This window comes from Bos grunniens, chromosome 17, assembly GCF_055505025.1.
Source record: "Bos grunniens cultivar Pamir isolate PY7600 chromosome 17, Bosgru_T2T1.0, whole genome shotgun sequence".
NCBI classification, from domain to species: Eukaryota; Metazoa; Chordata; class Mammalia; order Artiodactyla; family Bovidae; genus Bos; species Bos grunniens.
Window position 1 is genome coordinate 50,922,670 of NC_141181.1, and position 15,555 is coordinate 50,938,224.

General features: G+C 45.9%; 1 protein-coding gene and 1 long non-coding RNA gene across 2 annotated transcripts in view; both read right to left on the reverse strand.

Annotated features, from left to right (window-relative positions):
• TMEM132B (transmembrane protein 132B) overlaps positions 1–15,555 on the reverse strand; it is a 377,590-nt gene that overhangs the window by 239,903 nt on the left and 122,132 nt on the right. The window lies entirely within an intron of this gene.
• On the reverse strand, positions 653–9,779 carry LOC147355319 (uncharacterized). The gene is made up of 2 exons (XR_015144422.1): positions 9,668–9,779; positions 653–1,104 (listed from the first exon to the last, which is right to left on the reverse strand). It is a non-coding gene; the product is annotated as an uncharacterized LOC147355319 (long non-coding RNA).

Here is a 15,555-nt window from a genome sequence, read left to right on the forward strand (position 1 = left end):
GGGACAATGAACCAATGCAGCCCTGCCCCATGAAACTTTGTCTAGTCTGGGGGTATGAACATAAAAAAGTCATTCCCATAATGAAAAACAAGAGTCATGACAGAAGAGGGGCTTCTAATGCAATATTGTTTTAAGATTTTTTTGAGCAGACTATTTTTAAAGTCTTTATTGAATTTATTACAATATTGTTTCTGTTTCATGTCTTGGCTTTTGGGCCCCGAGGCATGTGGGATCATAGCTCACCAAGCAAGGATAGAACTCACACTCCCTGCGTTGAAACGTAAAGCCTTAACCACTGGACCACCAGGGAAGTCCCCTAATGCAATCTTGATGGAACCAATGCAGATGGGACCTGCAGTGGATTCAGCAGTATCCACCAAAACCTCATGTCCACTTGGAACCTCAAAATGTGAACTAAGGGACTTCCCTCGTGGTCCAGTGATTATGAATTCTTCTTGCAGTGCAGGAGATGTGGGTTCCATCCCTGATCGGAAAACTAAGATCCCACAAACCGCGGAGCAACTACTGAAGTCTGCTGGAGCCTGAGCAACACAGCTAGAGAGTCCATGTGCCACAGCAAAAGATCCCATATCATGCAGTGAGGATCCTGCATGCACAACTAAGACCCAACACAGCCAAATACAAATAAATATTTCTTTTAAAAGTGACTTTCATTGAAAATAAGGTCTTTGCAGATGTGATTAGGGCATACTGAATAAAAGCCAGTGGGTGGTATGTTTATAGGGGAAAGAAGCGGGATTTCCACGCACAGAGAAGCCATGTGGATGAAGATGGGGACAGAGAATAATGGAATGAACCAGGTCAAGGGGTTGAAAGAGGGTCTGGGAGGAGGAGAGCAGCACGGGCGAAGGGCCAAAGGTGGGGACACAGAGCACTGCTGCAGTAGGTGTGGGGAGGAGGGAGAAGCAGGCAGACTGGGGGCGAGGGGAGCTCCAGGTCACACAGCACCAGGCGGGGGCCCCTTGATAGTGCCTGGACTTCATCCCAGGCGTAACGGGAAGCCTCTACAGCAGCTGGCATCACGGGAACATGGCACCACACCATGCAGTTGGTAACCATCGCCCTGGGATGATGGAGAATGGACTGGAAGCAGGAATGACCGAGACAGAGACAGACACAAAGGTCCAAGTCATTAAAGGGTAGTGACCTCGTTATACAAATGGACCAAAGAAGGCTCCTGTCTGCTAACCAACCCCCACACTGTTTATTTCTTGAGGACTCAGCTAGGACCATTAGCCCAAAGACTGCTGATGCCAAACTCAATTTTTTACATATGCAATTGCTTTAAATGTAGCCCAAATAACCATGGTTTTATAGCCATTTAGATTCTGCTTGTTTTGCATATCCCATGCACTCAACATCTGGTACCTTCCATAAGAAAAACCCTGGATAATAAAAGATCCCTAGGTGTTATGGCCCTTTGGAGCTCCCTGACCTCCCACTGAGCTCTGGACACGTGAGCCCCACCTCCTCACCCCTGGCTATTGCCCATCTCCCCAGGGAAAGTGCTGCCTCTCTCGTGGTTCCGGTCATCTCATGGTCATACCTTTTGGTTTATCAGCTCCAATTTCCTCAAAGTCACCATGCTCTCTACTGCAGAAAGAGCCAGTAGGATGGAGAAAAGGTTCAAGAGATTTTGAGAGGACTGGGGGATTACCTAGCTATGGTGGGAGGGGAAAGGGAGCTAGAGAGGAAAGAATTAAGAGTTGTTCTGGGCTGAGGCTCGGGCAAAAGGGTGGGACAGTCACGGAGACCAGGGAGAGCATCCCTGGGGGAGGAGGATGCACTCTATGTGGGGCATAGTGAGTCTGAGAGATGAGTGGGCCCACCCAGTAGAAATGCCCATGAAGTCATGCATTAGACACTGCAGCCACAGCTCAGAAGGACTCTGAGTGAGGGAGGGATGTGGATGCTGCCAGAAAGGAGGTGGCAAGTGCAGTCACTTGGGGAAGCAGCCCAAAGAGACACCCACAGAGTGGGAAGTGACACCCTAATGTGGGGGGCTTTGGCAGGTGGCAAGAAGCCTTGAAGAGAAGGCTCCGAGGGGCACTCACAATGTGGGGCGGAGGAGAGATGGATTTCTAGAGAAATGGATGTTTTTTGTTATCAGAAAAGCCATCATTGGGGTATTTCCCTGGGGTCCAGTGGCTAAGATTCCGAGCTCCCAATGCAGGAAGCCTGGGCTCAATCCCTGGTGGGGGAACTAGATCCTGCATGCCATAACTAAGACCCAGCATAGCCAAATAAATAAATATAAATAAATATTTTTTAAAAGAACAGCTATTGGAGTGCTAGGAAGACTTCTGAGAAGGAGGGATCCTTCCCTGAGAAGAACCTGAGCATTTGACAACAGCTTGGATGAACTCAGCAGAGTTTCAGTGGAGATGCAGTGGCAAGAAGCAGAATGATGGAGGTGAGGAGCAGGCAGAACACGAGGAAGGGAAGCACTGAAAACAGACAACTCTTTTGAGAAATGTGGCCAGAAAAAGGAGGATCAGACTAGGAGTTAGAGGTCCCTCCCCTTGAGTCTGGTCCGAAACCATCTTCTGGTAGCTCTAACCCATCATGCCCTTTGGATGTCAGACATGCAGAAGTGCTGTCTGCCCAGACATCCCCCTAAATATCTCCTGTAGAATCTGGAGCTGGGACTAGGGTACCAAATCTCCAGCTTTACTCAAATGCCCCCCAGTTCCTAATTCCTGCCATCACCACTCCCCACTTTAAATAGCAGTAAGCTGATCTTTACCACCCTGGTTGCTATGACAACGGAATGTCAGAGTGTGCTCCATCCTGAGCTCATGCCTTCTTTATTGAAAACAGGTCAATGAAGAGGGTGGGTAGCTTTTTCAGCAGAATCTGAAGTACTGAAATAAAGATTGTTGAGCCCAAGACCAATCACTCAAAGAAAGAGTCATTCTCCCCAAAGCAGTGACCAGATCCCAAATCGAGTCTCCTGAAGTCCAAAGGTACGGGGACTAGCCAACTGCTGGACTCTTGGGAGTCTACCTGTTTCTCTTCTCTCCCTTTGAGGAAACACTTTGGCGATTTGGTCATCAATGGGCATGTAACCCAAACCAGACCATTGGGATATAAACTGCAGAGATACAAGTTCTCTGGACCTGTGCAGAGGCTCCCCAGAGAGACCTCCCCTGTTCCCAGCAACAGTGTGGTGTGAGGATAAGAGCCCCAGGGCTGCAGATGGATGTTTCTGCACTCAGCAGGGAGCTCAGAGCTCCGGGCAAAATCAGCCAGAAACTTGGTCCTTAGAGACCCTGAGCTGCTGGGTCACGTCTCTGTCTCACATTGGAGGAATCCTTGCACGCACACACATCTTGAATCTGTGGCATCCTGTGAGGTTCCATGACTTGTGTAGGAAGAGGAGAAACTGCCACCAGAGACAGGCAGCCAGAAAGTTCCAACTAAAAAGTTGGAAACGGAAAACAAAAAGTCCTTTTAAAAACAACACACAGGAAGTGAGCATCTCCTTGCACCATAAAAATAAGCCAGCTTCCGATGAGATATCTGAGGCCCCGTGTTTCTGGAATTCTTGGCAAAAATGTCACATCTCTGATCAATGACTTTCCAATGCCAACAATCCATAGATTCAAATAATCATTCTTTGAATGTTTAATGAATAAATACATTGACCAACAGATTACTTTCCAGTCATTTCTCCAATGTGGCAACTTCTTCCAAACAGTTAGAGCCAACACAAGCCAGTCTGAACCGGAAAATTGCGCCAGTCTCCAAAAAGTGTGTGCGTTCTACGTTATTCTCCTCCTGCCTGGACTGTGAATGCCTCTCACATAGCCACGCATTTTACGGTGCCTCAGAACGGTCATGTTTTGATGAGAATTCAGATGCTCTCTTGTTGGCTGGGATGTTGTGCTTTTCTCTGAGTTTCATGTGTTTGTGTTTCAGGACACATGGCAGCTGTGTCCTGAAAAGTCATCTGCATTCCTTATTCAATTTGCAAAAATCGTAAACGTGATGGAGTTGATGTCACAGGCTATGAAGTCCTCCCGTTTCCTAACTATGTCAGTGGAAAGACTCCCGGAAGGGCTCTCTTGTTTTGTATTTACGGTAGATAACTGTCTATGCCAGTGGGCCAGAGGAATTTTGATCAAACCCCATTGACGTTGGGGTCTTTTCCTTCCCAAACTGGGAGATGCCACCTCTTATCTCCAGCTGACAAAAATTCAAAAGATCAGATCTACTGTGGTTTGGTGAGTCTCTGCGGACACAATCTCATTCATCACTCGAAGGTATAAAATTGATTTGACAAAATCCATCCAAAATTCATCTGCACATATCCTTTGAGTAACTGGCCTTCCCAGAATTTATCCTCATACACCTGCACACAGGTGAAATGACAGGCGTGCAAGGTCCCTCTTGGAAACAATCTTTATAATGCTTTACCTCGAGTTTCTGTGGGCCAGGTACTGTTTAAGCACTTTCTAAAGATGAGTTCATTTCCTCGTCACGCTTCTGGGAGGTAAGCAGGTGAGACTAGGAGCTCTGCTGAGAGATGAGGAAGCTGAGGGACACCATGAGGTGAAGCAATTTGGCCAAGCATTTTTGTAAGGGGCCAAAGCCTGGAAACCAATCAAGTGTTCATCGATAAAAGAGTGGCTGCATCAGTGCTGTGACAGCCATACCATGAAGTGAAATCACAGGAAGTGAAAAAAAGCAGCTTTTTATGTTAGAGAAAGATCTCCAAGACATACTGCATGTTAAGTGAAAACAGCTAGGTGCAAAACAGTGTTTGTGGTTTGCTAGTATTCGAGAGGGGAAAACAAACTATATATACATATGGAAAGATATAGTTATGTGCTTTTCCACGCATGAAGCTCTCTGAACACACTGCAGAGAAGTGAATAACCCTGGTTGCCTGTGCAAAAGAAAACTGGATCGCTGTTGGGCAGTCAAAATTTTTTCATTATAGTATCGTCACTTTTTTTCATTATCATCATTTGTATACTTTTTGAAACTTCAGGCATATGAATCTATTTTGTCTTCACAGATTTTAGTAGTCCTATTGAAGTACACTTTACATACCATAAGATGTGCCCATTTTAAATGTACAGTTCAATGTGAATCTGTACAGGTGTGTAATCATCACCACGATCCAGTTTTAAAACCGTGCCATTGCCCCGAAAAGTTCCCCATGCTAGTATGTAGGTGACCCCCATCCCCACCCACGGCCCCAGGCAACTACTGATCTACTGTCTGACTCTATAGTTTTGCCTTTACTAGAAATTCACATGCGTATGTAGTCATACCAGATGCATTCTTGTCGGTCTGGGTCCTTTTACTCAGCATGATTATTTGAAAGTCACCCACATTGTTTCGTGAATCAGTGGGTGATTCCTTTTTACTCTGTTGTATGAATATGCCACAGCGTGTTCATGCATTCACTAGTTGATGGACATCTGAGCCATTTCCAGCTGAGGCAATGATGAATAAAGCTGTTAGGAACATTGAAAAACAAGTCTTTCATTTCTATTAGGTTAGATACCTAAGGGTGGCATTGCTGAGTCATAGGATAGGTGTCCATTTCGTTTCACTTTCCAAGAAGCAGCCAAACCACTTCCCAAAGCAACCGCACCATTTTACATTTCCATCAACAGGAGTCCAGTTTCTCTACATTCTTGTCGACACTTGGTATCATCAGCCTTTTGTATTTTCGCCATCCTGTTGTTCTCATTATAGATTTAAAGATTTTTTGATGTGGACAATTTTTAAAGTCTCTACTGAATTTATTGCAGTATTGCTTCTGTTTTATGTTTTGGTTTTTTGGCCCCAAAATATGTGGGATCTTAGCTCCTCCACCAGGGATCAGATCCACACCCTCTGCACTGGAAGGCAAAGTCAACCATGCACCACCAGGGAAGCCCCTCTCATTCCAAGTTTAATCTACATTTCCCTAATGACTAACAGCGTCAAATATCTTTTTCTGTCTTCAAAACATATTTTAAAACCTGAATCTGAAACTACTCTATAGAAACTGAGGAATTTCACATAAAAATCAGGAACTCTGATTTCTCTCCCTAAAATCTGCAAATCTGACATTCATGGAGACCCAACACCTCTTTTCCAGAGATCTTGCTTTCTAATTTTTCTGACATAGGGAAGCAATCCATTGCATATACTGCATATTATAATAGTAATATCTTTAGTGGGATCTGGAGCAGCATCCTTTCATCAAACCAACAATGGTTCCCAGACTTCCCTGATGCTCCAGTGGTTAAGACTCTGAGCTCCCAATGCCCGACTTCAATCCCTGGTCAGGGAACTAGATCCCACATCCCACAACTAGGACCTGGCACAGCCAAATAAATTTTTTAAAATAAGAAAACCAACAATGGTTCCAAAGTCAAAGATAGGGGCATTCATTCTCATGGTATAAGTCATAAATGAGCTCAGGTGAGGTTTTGCCACCGAATGACTCTGCTAAAAATTTACCCAAAGCATTTCCGTTTTCAGAGCTTTGAGGATTTGGAATTTCACATGAAAGATGATGACCCTGTAACACCTGCTCCCTTGCACCAGGAGGGTCAGTCAGTTCAGTTTAGTTCAGTCGCTCAGTCATATCCAACTCTTTGTGACCCCATGAACCGCAGCACGCCAGGCCTCCCTGTCCATCACCAACTCCCAGAGTTCACTCAAACTCATGTCCATCGAGTCAGTGATGCCATCCAACCATCTCATCCTCTGTCGTCCCCTTCTCCTCCTGCCCTCAATCTTTCCCAGCATCAGGATCTTTTCCAATGAGTCAGCTGTTCGCATCAGGTGGCCAAAGTATTGGAGTTTCAGCTTCAGCATCAGTCCTTCCAATGAACACCCAGGGCTGATCTCCTTTAGGATGGACTGGTTGGATCTCCTTGCAGTCCAAGGGACTCTCAAGAGTCTTCTCCAACACCACAGTTCAAAAGCATCAATTCTTCGGCGCTAAGCTTTCTTTATAGTCCAACTCTCACATTCATACATGACTACTGGAAAAACCATAGCCTTGACTAGATGGACCTTTGTTGGCAAAGCAATGTCTCTGCTTTTTAATATGCTGTCTAGATTGGTCATAGCTTTTCTTCAGAGGAGCAAGCGTCTTTTAATTTCATGGCTGCAGTCACCATCTGCAGTCTGCACCAGGAGGGTGCGTGCTTTCAAATGCTGGCGATCCCCAAATAGAGGACCAGGACATTTTCTGAGGGCATTTTCCTTTGTCATGTGAGCAGGCTCAAGACTGGGGTAAATGCATTTGCTCCCATTTAAGTCAGTCAAAGACCCTGAGATCTGCTTAGATTCCCACCCCCTCGGAACCTCCCCTGTACTTAAAGAATGAAAGGATGCCTGCACTCTCTACAAAGGAAACAAACCTGTTCCTTCTCCTAGCTGGGTTTACCCAGGATTTCCCACCTGGACCCTCCTCGCATCCTCTCCACCAACAGGCCTGCTCCACGCTCACAAAAGCTGACTGTTTTAAAACCTACTGGCAAATCTTATTAAAATAATCCCCCTCTCTGAACCCAGATTATTACAGCCACCTTTACAGCAGAATAAAAATTAATTTTCTCCAGTATAATAAGAACGATAAGAATGAATCACTTGGGACCAAATAAAGATTACAATTAGCCCCAGCAAAATAAATCTAAATTTAATGCAGGCCAGCAATTTCTCTCCACTCCTGTTTCCTCTCTGGTTCCCATATGAATGAGGCTGCTGGGTTAGACTACCTCACCGGCTGGGCCATTGTTGATACGGTTCCAACAAGGGGCTCTGGGAGGAATGCCAGGATTCAAGCCAACACTCCAAACAAAGGCTGCAGGCTTAGTTCAGGACTTGGAGACATTGCAAAGGAAGGCCATGTCTTTGTCAGAAACAATGAGCTGTGCTGCCTGAGACAGGTAGCTCCTTCTGGATGCCTGTGGATGGTGTGGTTAGCTAACCACTCTGCATGACTATTTACCCCCTTCTGGTAGCTGCATTCCAGTTTTCCTTTGGGAACAATCTCCTCCCCTTCTTGGTATCTTACATAGCTGCAATTCCACTATCATCTCCAGGAATGGGTACTTGACCCAAGTCTAGCAAGTCAGAGACTCAGCACAGGTCAGTGATAATGAGGCACAGGACTTCTATTTGAAATATTTGGCAAGAACTCTTTATTCCCTCTGGCTTTTACTGAGAGGTCATCTTATCCCCATACGGATGCATAGAATAAGCTAATCCTCAAGGGAAATCCAAGATGAGGAGAGATATTAGGTCTTGATAACAATATTTTAACTGCTGGATCAAGCCATACCTGAAGCTTTTAAACTGTATGAGCCAATACATTCCTTTTTTTCCTTGTCTAATGTTTTCTGTCTCTTGAAACCAAACGTGCCCTCACAGGCATAACTGTTTCTTGGCATTTCATAGAAAAATGAGCCCATTACTAAACTAGGCCCTCTGTGATAATAAACAGGGTGTCTGATTCCTCAGAGGACTAAAGAAGACAGGATTTCACCCACAAAGACATAATGGCTCAGATCTAGGTCCCAGGCAAACAGGACCGTCATGGGATGATACAGGAGCACGGCCGTCCAGTTAGGACTTGGAAGTATGCTCAACAAGCTGAACAACAAGCTCAGTTTCCTGAAGGGTCAAGAGTTCTCATCTCCACCAGGAGGGACGGGTCTGAGTTTCCCAAGTGTGTGCTGTTGGCATTTCCAGATGACTTTGATAAACAGCTGGCACTTTGAATCCACCCACACTGCCTGGTATCAAACAGCCCTGAAAATTCCCACACTAACAAGGCTGCTTTCTGCCTACTTCCAACAAAAAGTAGGTGAGCCTGGGCAGTGTCCCTCCATGCAATGCAAACCCTGCACTATGAGTCCAACAGACTGGCAAGGACCTCAAAGATCCCTCCACAGGGCCAATGGGAAGGTGGGGTTTGGTTTTTCTTCCCCTTCCTCCTCTCTAGCTTGCAGGTTTCCTCTATCCTCAATAAACTCTATCCCTGTGACCTTGTGGAATGCATCCTATACCCTGGTGCCCAACAGGCGGCCAGCTAGACTGATCCAGCTTTCGTGACAAAGAGGAGCTGTTGTCTTGGCCAGACTTTGCCCTAGGGCATCTGACTGATCCCCTGAAGAGCAAGCCCCTCTCTGCTCTCTCTCTATTTGAACAGAGAAGACCCCTGTCCTCTGGGGGTCAGAGAGAAAGGCCCACCCACAAGCAGAGGATGGACAGGCTGCCCCCATCACCCAGGGTCAGCGAGAAGGAGGACAGCCCATACCCGAGGGGAAGCACATAGTTAGTGCCCCCCCAGTGGCATGGGGAGGTTAGTCTGAGGTCACCACTAGCCGTGGGATCTTTGAAGGGTCAGGGTCAGGGTCAGCCTGCGGCCAAGAGAAAAGAAGCAGTGTGTGCAATCAGAACAGAAGGCTGGGCAGCAGCATGAGTCAAAACCAACTGGTCCTCATGGGGCTTTGAACTTGAGACAGTAGAGCCCATTGACAGGGGAGCATTTGGAGCTGAAAGAGCAGAGGGCCTCTCCTGGGGTGGGGGGTGGGGTGCATGTCCTCATCACTTTCCCTCTTTCCCTCCACCTGTCACTCTTAAGAGCTTGTTTGGAGGTTCTAGCAGGGGAGTGGTCCTCCTCTACCAGGGAAGGTGGTCCTCTTCAACAAAGTATGCAGCTCCAGGAGGGATGGACGTGGAGTGGTGAAGGAGGAAGGGGACACCCGCTTAGCCAGCCAGATCAGTCGAATCCACCCTGGGGATTAATGGGGTGACAGACGTCACTACCAGATTGCCCTCATGTCCCACCTGTAACCCTTGAGTTCACTGTCATCACTAGCAGCATCTACTACGTCCCGCACACTCATGGCACCAGCTCTGAGTGAAATGCCCTACGGGCTCCATCACCGCAGGAAGTGCCTGCACCAATCTGTGAGTACAGTCACAGGGGCTGAATTCTACCCTCTCTACAGGTGAGGAAACTGACACTCAGAGAAGACTCAGCTCTAATCCAAGGTCAAGGGGACAGTCCAGCCACTTCTTCTGATTCTCTTACCACTTCTCTGCCCTACTCACCTGGGAAACCAGGGTCTCACTGATGACCTCTGGGAACACTCAGTCAGTGCCAGGGAGGAAGCCAAAGACCTTCAGGCCATTGCCTTTCAGGCTTTTCTTTTTTAGCTCTACATATTTTTGCTAAGACTATTTTTTAATCAATTGTATTGGAGTATAGTTGCTTTACAATGTTGTATTAGTTTCTGCTGTACAGAAACTAATTATATAGTTTATATATATACACATATATATATAACTATATATAATTATATAGTTATATATATATACACATATGCACATATATATCCCCTCTTTTTTGGATTTCCTTCCCATTTAGGTCACCACAAAGCACTGAGTAGAGTTCCCTGTGCTATACAGTAAGATCTCATTAGTTATCTATTTTATGCCTAAGAGTGTATGTATATCAATCCCAATCTTCCAATTTATCCCTCCCCACTTAACCCCTTGATATTCATTTACTTGTTCTCTATACCTGTGCTTCTATTTTTGCTTTGCATATAAGTTCATCTGTACCATTCTTCTAGATTCCACAGATAATAGATATTATACAATATCTGTTTTTCTCTTTCTGACTTACTCCATTCTGTATGACAATCTCTAGGTCCATCCACATCTCTACAAATGACTTGATTTCATTCCTTTTTATGGCTGAGTAATATTCCACTGTATATACATACCACATCTTCTTCATCCATTCCTCTGTTGATGGACATTTAGCTTCCATTGTATTGGAAAAGCTTCCATTCCAATTGGCTGTTGTATTGGCTATTGTACATTGGGGTGCTCAAACTATTTTTAAATGTATGATATGATATTTAAGATTTGCAAAAGAGTGTTTGAAACAATAAATGCACACATACCACTGAAGAAATAAACCATCACAAATCAGCTGATGGCCCTGGGCTCAGTCCCCATCACATTCCCCTCCTGACCCCAAAGGAACCCCTTTTCTGAACTTGGGGTTCCTCATGATAGCATTTTCTTTTACCTTGACTACAGTATATGATGTCTACTTACACCATGATATACTGTATTGTTTCTGGAGTTTTAAACATTGTATAAATAGGAGTATACTCTATTCCTTTGCAATTTGCATTTTCCACTACACATTGTATTTGTGAAATTCACATCTATTGATACACATTGCTGTCACCCACTCATTCCGCTACTGTATTACATCCCATTGTGTGGAAATACCATATGGATCCATTCTCTTGCTGGATATTGAGGGGGGTTCCAAGTTTCTGTGATGAGATATAATGTTTTAAGAAACAATTCTCACACGTGTCTCCTTGTTTACATTTATTTGCATTTCCATTTACAGTGGAGTTTCCAAGTTGTTTCAGGAAAGCACAACTTTCTTATGGGGAAGCTGATAAAGATGAGCACTAAGAGCTTTCTGGATGTAGCAGAGGCAGTTCTGGAGTCCCTCCCGTTAAGCCTACCCCACCCTCTGAGCATCCCCAAAAGGTGAAGGCTCAGAGCAGAAGCACAGCAGACGGGGTAATTTGCCAACAGCCACCCATCATGGAAACGGAAGGACTAGAACCAAAAGCCAGCGTCCTGTTCCTGGCCCAAGAAAAGCCAAAGACAGGGACTGAGAGAGAAGATCACCTCTTTCTCAGTGCTGCCCGGCTGGCAAGCCAGGGATGCAAGTGTCCTGGTGCTTCTGCACTTGGACTGCTTATGGGGGGAGGAGAGCCTCTTTCTATGCAGATGCCTATGAGGCCACAAAAAGCTCTCACTGGGACTTCCCTGGTGATCACATGCCGCAGAGGAACTAAGCCCGTGCACCACAGCATTGAGGCCCACATGTCCTAGGGCCTGTGCTCCACGACAAAAAAGGCCACCACAGTGAGAAGCCCGCACACCACAACTAGAGAGTAGCCCCTGCTCATCAAAACTAGAGGAAGTCTGCACATCAGTGAAGACCCAGCATACTACTACTACTACTGCTAAGTCACTTCAGTCATGTCCGACTCTGTGCAACCCCACAGACAGCAGCCCACCAGGCTCCGCTGTCCCTGGGATTCTCCAGGCAAGAACTCTGGAGTGGGTTGCCATCATAGCCATAAATAAATAAATATAAATATATATATATATATATATATATATATATATATATATACACACACACACAAATTTTTTAAAAGCTCTCAGGGAATTTAAATAACAGTATTTAACATTTATACAGCACTCACTCTGTGTGATGGGACCATCCCAAGCACTTGACATGCAGTAATCCATTTCTACTTTCTCTACAAGCAGAGGTACCATGGTCCGCTCCTTCATGGGATGAAACAAAAGCACAGAGAGGTGAAGTCACTTGCTCACAGTCACACAGCTAGCAGGGGTGGAGGCAGAATCTGAACCCGGGTAGTGGCAGGTTGCCCACTCGGAGCCCCTACTGGTTGAATGCCACCTATGGAACTCATCCTTAAGAAAACACCAAGAATAATGAGAAGGCAGGCACCACAAACACAAGCACAAGCTGGGCCAGGAAGGTAGTGCAGAGTGAAGCGAGCAAGCAGAAGAAAATGGAGAGAGGCTTGGGAGGAGCCCCGCGGTGTAGCCTCTGTAGGAGACATCGCACCTTCACCGAGACAAATTATCGACCGGTTGTGATTTGCAATTGCTCTCTGCCTTTTCTAGCCTGAATCTACCTCCTCTGGGTGCATGCCTGCCTGGTCTCTAGGACTGATCAAGTTGATAAGCCCAGAAGGATGCTCTCTTCAGTGAGGAAAACAGCAGAAGCCAGGCCAGGGAACCCAAGAACAGCCCCGACTCCACCTGCAAGCACCTCGCCCAGCCACCCAGGTTCACAGCCTCCCAGCCTCCCAGGCAGCCAAAGGCAGTGCTTTGCACAAAGAAGACATGTCTCAGTTCAGCTTGATTCTGATCTATGACAGAACAACCAGGCGGCCTGGGTCAAGAGCGCCAAACAAAGGCAAATCCATCTCCACTTCTAACCCCTGAGACTCAGCCGGAAAATGACAACAGCCCCGGAAATGTCGCTAATTTGCGCTGGAAGAAAAGATCTTTGTGCCTCCCTCGCAAGGGTTCGTGACCTTGAGCTGTTCCCAGCTTAAGAGGATTTGCTGGGTTCAGGCCCTCGCTGGCTCAGTCTCGTGCTGGAAGAAGCTGCTGAGCCTCTTGTGAGCCCAAATGCGGAGGCGCCTACTCAACAAGAAGCAAGAAGCCCATGGGAGCCCGGTTGTCACCTGTCTCCTAATCCTCTCACCCCACCTATGGCAGAAGGCAGTGTCTTCTTGAGAACCTGTTCTGAGAAGGATAGAGGGGAGAGCCTGCCCCCTGCTGTCAAGTCGATGCCAAATTTCCCCGAAACCTCCCACTACTAAGGAGGGGCCATTGCTGCAGAAGGCAAGACCTTGTAAACATTCTCAGATGCCCACAAGGTACATCGACGCTGGTTCCCAGAGGACAAATGCTGAGCCGGCTGCTGGACCACAAACTGGATGGAGATTTTCAGAGAAAGAGAGCATCATGGAATTCCCTCCTCACACTGAGCCAAAGGGTTCTGCACACAGTTATATACGAGCTCGCACACTGCCCAGGCAGATGCTGGATGGAGGGAAGAGAAGAATTCCTAGCCCCACTGACAGGAATTCCATTCAGTTGGTACATACATTGAAAGCCCCTCGTGGGTCAGGAGACAGAGAAACAGAGATGTCCCTACACATGCGCCATGGCTTGGTGATGCCTGGCACCAACTTTGATTTCATGCAAAGCTAAGATGCAGGAGCCCTTGTTTAACATTTTTTTTTAAGAATTTCAGCAATTTCCCTGGTGATCCAGTGGTTAAGAATCTGCCTTCCAAGGCACGGGACGTGGGTTCGATCCGGGGTCAGGGAACTAAGATCCCACATGCCTCAGGGCAATTAAGCCCAGAAGCCTGGGTGCCGCAATGAAGATACAGCCCAGCCAAAAAAAAAAAAAAAACTCAAGCTGGCAACAACAAAGCATTAAACAAAGTATAGAACCCTCCTAAGGGTGGTGCCCTGTGTAACTGCACGGGTCACATGTCCACAAAGCTAGTTGAGGATGCACGTGGCAGAAGAATAGTTTAAATCAATGGAGGGAAGGAAGGAGAGAGAGAAAGAGGTAAGGGGAAATCAAGAAAGAGAGGAAAATGTATATTTAACTCCAGAAAAGACAAATCCAATCCGAGTGGCAGAAAGATAACAACAGTTAAGTTACCTGGGGCTGGAGAGGGTTAGATGGAGTAGGGGATGTACTGTATGGGAAATGGTACAAAGTATTTTAGAGGTGATAAAAATGTTCAGAGCTAAATTATGGTAAAGATTAAATGCGTATATAAATTGTCAACATTCACCAAAATACTATCCACTTAAAATGGATATATTATACTGTATGAAAATGATACTTCAATAAAGTTAACTTTAAAAAAAAAAAGAGAGAGAGAGAGAGGAAAGCAAAGAAAAAAGGAAAAGACAAAAAAAGGAAATACACTGGACCATGCAACTCACAACCCAGAATTGCTGATGCCTGCCTGGACTCAGAGATTGACAGAATCATAAATGTCAATGTTTGTTGAGCCTTGCTGTGTTTTGGCCACTGTCCTAAGGGATTTACATGTATAACTCATTTACTAGTCACAACAATTCTCTGAGGCAGGTTTTTACTGTCTCGACTTTTTTTCATTGCAACCTCACGACACATGTTTTATAGTGGCAAGTTTGTGCTTTTTTCCCCCTTTGATTCTATTTATTTATTTTTAATTAAAGTATAACTGATTTACAATGTTGTGCCAATCTCTGCTGTACAGCAAAGTGCTTCAGCTACATACATACAGACATTCTTTTTTATATTCCTTTCCATTATGGTTTATCATGATATTGAATATAGCTCCCTGTGCTATACATTGGGGCCTTGTTGTCTATCCAATTCTAAATGTAATAGTTTGCATCTACCAACCCCAAACTCCCAGTACGTCCCTCTCCCTCCCCACCCTCTTGGCAACCACAAGTCAGTTCTCCATGTCTGTGAGTCTGTTTCAGGCACAGCTTGATTAAGTAGTTTGCCCAAGGTTCCAAATCCAGTCTGTAGCTAAGCCAGGATTCAACCCCTGGTGATCTGAGCCCAAGCTCACACTGGAGGTGTTACAGAGAAATTACAGAGTCCGTGTCCTCAGCACCAACAGCCTTTAAATGACACAGGCAGCACCCGGTGGCCTACATGGCAGAGGCATGGGCAGTGGCTGCCAGCAGAGGCAGAAGGTGTTGAGAGAGACCTCTCCATGGGTTTACAATCTGCATTAGGGATGGCCCATTCCAGACACTGCCGCCATCACAGGTCCCCCCATAACTCCACAGTGACAGACAAGACAATGAGCTGGGGACATTGACATGGTCTATAGAGCATGCTTCATCACTTCCAAATCCACACCTGAATCCCGACAAACGTCTGTGAGATGAA